Source organism: Chrysochloris asiatica, unplaced genomic scaffold (genome assembly GCF_000296735.1).
Source record: "Chrysochloris asiatica unplaced genomic scaffold, ChrAsi1.0 scaffold00080, whole genome shotgun sequence".
In the NCBI taxonomy this organism is placed as follows: Eukaryota; Metazoa; Chordata; class Mammalia; order Afrosoricida; family Chrysochloridae; genus Chrysochloris; species Chrysochloris asiatica.
In genome coordinates, this window is record NW_006408598.1 from 4,874,336 (window position 1) to 4,878,990 (window position 4,655).

The following is a 4,655-nucleotide window of genomic DNA, read 5'->3' on the forward strand; positions in this document are numbered from 1 at the left end:
TAGGTCTCCACATATAAATTCCTGGTGTTGGAGTAGGTGGATTTTTCATTATGGAGAAATTGACTCTGATCCTACAACCATCAAGGTCCATTCCATTGGGACGTTCTTTAGCTTCCTAGCATCATCTGCATTTTCAAAATATGCAAAGGCAAAAATCCTCTTGTATGTCTAGACTGCTGGACATATCAGCAATGGGGCCATATTTAGAGAACATTTCTGTTAGATCTAGCTCTGTGATATATAAGCTCAACCCAAATACTCCAAGACAACAGTAGGGATCAGGATTTGCGGGATTCCTAACATGACACCTGCTAGTAGACATCGGAGAATGACTGTGGCTAAACCATCTGGGATAATCTCGACTATAAAACCTGCTGCGGGATCGTCTATGGGAGCGTGACCGAGAACGTGATCTTGTATAATATCTTCTAGAATTTCTTCTGGATCTAGACCTAGATTCAGATCTGGACCTGGACTTTGAGCTGGAACGCCTGGAATCTTCCTTGGAGTGAGACCTTGCAGGGGTATGTCTTACAGATTTCCCAGATCCATGAACACTTCCACTTCTGGAAGTACAACAGGATTTCTGCTCGCGGTAGCTCTGCTAGCCACTGTCGCTCATCACTCCTGGCTGTTTCCATCGAAGCTGTCAACCTCTTGGGCCTTCTTTACAAAGGCTCTGTGGCAGCTTCGCTTAACACACTGCTTTCAGAGCAGCTGAGCCATGAAGCACTCCACGCCGCCTCCGCACGGGTTCTAACCCTTATTTCCGTTTTCTAAGAGACTGGAAGAACAGCTTAAGGCTACTCAGTGGTTGTTCCTACCCAGTCAGTGGCCTGCAGAGCAGCTATCAGTTGCAGGCTGAATGTGCCAGTCTTCAGCACGGAACTGCTGAGTAGTCACAGAAGACACCTGCATGCCTCAGACGTGACTTCAGCCTATGCAGCAGTAATGGAAGAAGCGGGAATACTCCATCACCCTGAAATTCTTCCTTGGTCATAGTCTTTTCAGCATCAGCTTGCTTTTTCTTTTTAATTTCTTCTGGATCGCTGTAGAAATAGAGGCCAGGCATGACTCCCACGAGTGTTCCCGGGAGATGGTGTCATGCATATGCAGAACTTCCAGGGCCAGTACCCACCTCATCAGACCCACTGAATAAATTCCCTGGTTACACCGGATGGCTCCATGTAGCGCAGAGGGAATCTGTGTTACAAAGAGCAATGGTGGGCAAGTTAACATAACCACCAGAAGCCAAGGCTCCTGGAAGGATGCCTGGATCTAATTAGTAAAAGTTCCAGGAGCAAAACGCCCAGTAGTAGGAGTGGTTCCATTGGCAGTGGCAAACTTCAGCAGAACCTACTGACTTGTATTACTGGGGATATGGCACAGGGGTCAGCCAGGTTTTTAATGGCAACAATGGCCTGAGCTGCCAACAGAAACTTCCCCCAGGTCCTTTTCAGGTTGATGATGTATGTAGATGCCATCACTTTTTATTGCTGAATTGCTGAATAGTATACACTACATTTGTGTAACTATTCACCTACTGAAGGGCATTTGATCTGATTCTAATTTTTAGCCATTACAAATAAAGCAATTAAGAACTTTCAAATACACATTTTTTGAATGAACATTAAGCTTTCATTTCTTTGGGATAAATATTCAAGAGTGCTATTTCTAGGTAGTATCGTGATTGTATATTTAGTTTTATAAGAAATTGCCAGATTTGTAAGAAATTTCCAGATTGGTTATTAACATTTTACATTCTCATTAGTAATGCATGAGTGATCCAGTTTCTCTCCAGCCTCACCAATGTTTGATGTTATCAGTATTTATCATTCTAAACATTCTAATAACTGTACAGTGCTATCTCATTTGGGTTTTATTTGGAATTTCCCCAATGGCTAAAGCTGTTGACCATTTTTTTTTTTTCAGTTATTATTTGCAATATTTCTCTTCTGTGAAATGTCTGTTCATATCTTTTGCCCATTTTTCTAATTGTTCTGTATATTTTTCTTGCTGCTGAACTTTGAAAAATCCTTTACATATTTTGTACACTAGTCCTTTGTCAGACACATCACTGCAAATATTTCCTCCTTTAGATTGTAGCTTGCCTTTTTATGTTCCTCACATAGGCTTCTGCAAAGCAAATGTTTTACATTTTGATGAACTCCATGTTATCAAGTTTTCCTTTTAGATAATTTGTTTTGTGTCAAGTCGATAAATTCATTGCGTAGCTTTTTGTTCCAAATATTTTTTTCTATTTATTCCTAAAATTTTATCATTGAAATAGTTATTATATCACATTTTATTTTGTCTCCTCATTAATAGTACAGATGTTGATTGGCATTTAGGTGTTTTTTTCTAATTTTTAACTATTATGAATAATTCTGTTATGGACATTCAGGTACAAGTTTTTGTGTTGGCATATGCTTTCATTTCTTTTGAGGATATACCTGGGAGAGGATAATACTGGGCCATACAGTCATATGGTAACTCTTTAATGTGTTCAAAAGCAAAAATGTCAGTTTGAGGACTAAGATGCATTTGACCCAAGCCATGATATTTTCAATTACCTCGTATGCCTGTGAAAATTCTACAGTGAATAAGAAATATTATATAAGAATTGATGCATTTGAGTTATGGTGTTGAAATAGAATATTAAAAGCACCATGGACTGCCAAAAGAACAAACACATTTATGTTGGAAGAAGTATAACCAGAATGCTCCTTGGAAGCCAGGATGGCCAGACTTCATCTCTCATACTTCAGACATTATTAGAGGGATCAATCCCTGGTGAAGGAGATCATGGTAGGCAAAGTGGAAGGCCAGCTAAGAAAAGGGAGACACCAATGAGATGGATTGGCACAATGGTAGTAGCAGTGGGGTGGTGCAGGACTGGTACTGTATCCTTCTGTTGTGCATAATGTCACTATGAATCAGAATTTATTGAATGGCACCTAACAACAACAACACCATGGTAACTCTATGGGGAGCACAGTGACTCTGGAGGAAAAGCACTGGACTATGAACAACAAGGTCAGCACTTCAAGCTTACCTGCTGTTTCACTGGAAAAAATAAGGTTTTCTGGTCCCGCAAAAATGTATAGCCTCGGAAACCCTAAACAGGGTCACTGTGAGATGGAACAGACTCTGTGGCATGTAACAACAACAATGGTAACTCTATGATACAGTTTTTTTCCTTCTTTATCTATAATAGGAAACCTGGTATGGCATTGTAGGATAAGCACTGAACTGTGAATCACAGGATGGGATCGGTGATTCAAACCCACCAGCTGCTTCTTGGAAACCCTATACATGGCCAACAACAACAACAACAAATACCTATAACTGGACTGAAGTCCCAGTGAGCTCAATAAGTGAAGTACAAAACGTGACCCCAAACGAAGTACACTGTACTTCAAAAGCGCAGCTTAATTTTTCCAATCTATACAAGCAGAAACGTGATGGCTATGTGTATGAATGACTATTAAAGGTGTGTAACAATGGTGCAAGGAACATAAAGAGGATCAGTATGAGTTTACTGATATAGCCCCACTAACACAGATTCTTCACCCAGTGTTTCAATCCAGAGGTTAACAAAGGATGTAATAGTTTATTTGGTTGATTCATTAAAACATGGATTGAACAATGGTCTATATTTAAGTTGAAATGTGAGATCTACTTTGTAGAAGAAGGTTTGATCGTTAAAGTGTTGTGTCAACTTAACTGGACCAGGATTCTTAGTGGTTTGGCAGTTAAGACGTAGTAATCCCCCATAATGAGATCTAATAATGTAATCACCCCCATGATGAGATCTGCTCTGAACAGCCAGTCAATTGAATGCAAGTTCCCTCGAGGGTGTGACTTGCTTCCAATATATTAGACACTCAGGCATAGCTTGCTTGCTTTTTGTTGGGTCTGGAACCTGCATCTAGCTCAGCACCTGACCTACAGGTCTTTGTGAAGGAGCCAGCAGCCTGCTGCATTGCCTGTGGATCCTGGGAGATTTCAGCATCCTGCCATTTTACACGCCACCTTGGATTCATTTCTCTTTGCAGCCAAAGACTGCCAATGTTGAGTTCATCAGACACTGCAGCTACATAAGTCAGAAAAAGGTTGCAACCTGATAGCTGACCTATGAACTTGGAACTTGCCTGCCTCTACAACTGTGTGTGCCAATTCTGTGATATAAAGCTCTCTCCATATATACATATGTAAGCGTCACTAGTTTTGCTTCTATAGAAAACCCAGACTAAACAGAAGGAATCTGAAGGCTTAGGTAAATTGGCATGTTAGAGTGGATTTATCAGATTGGACCCACAAGCCCAACAATGAGTGCCCAGAGGACACATTTCTTACCACAGTCGTAAGAAACAAATTTGTGAAGGGAGCTCCAGCATCCTTGAAAATTGCTACTTTATGTAAGTCAGATTTGAGAGAGGAGATTTCTAAATTAAGACACATATCAATAGTGTGGCTAATGGGACCAAACTGTGGTTAGGTCCAAGTGGTAGCACTTAATCCACAAAGACAAGGTGGGCATGGTTACCATAATGGAGAATTGAATCAAAGCAGTCATCAGAATAGTCTGGTTTGTATTCATTTATAGAATTGGCTACTTCAGCCTGGTGTCCGTAGGAGTGAAATAGATAGAA

General features: G+C 40.5%; 2 pseudogenes; both read right to left on the bottom strand.

Moving 5' to 3' along the window:
* Position 1: 1 nt before the first annotated feature.
* On the bottom strand, positions 2–622 carry LOC102836852 (annotated as a pseudogene).
* Positions 623–938: 316 nt separating this feature from the next.
* On the bottom strand, positions 939–1,484 carry LOC102837228 (annotated as a pseudogene).
* Between the last annotated feature and the right edge of the window lie 3,171 nt (positions 1,485–4,655).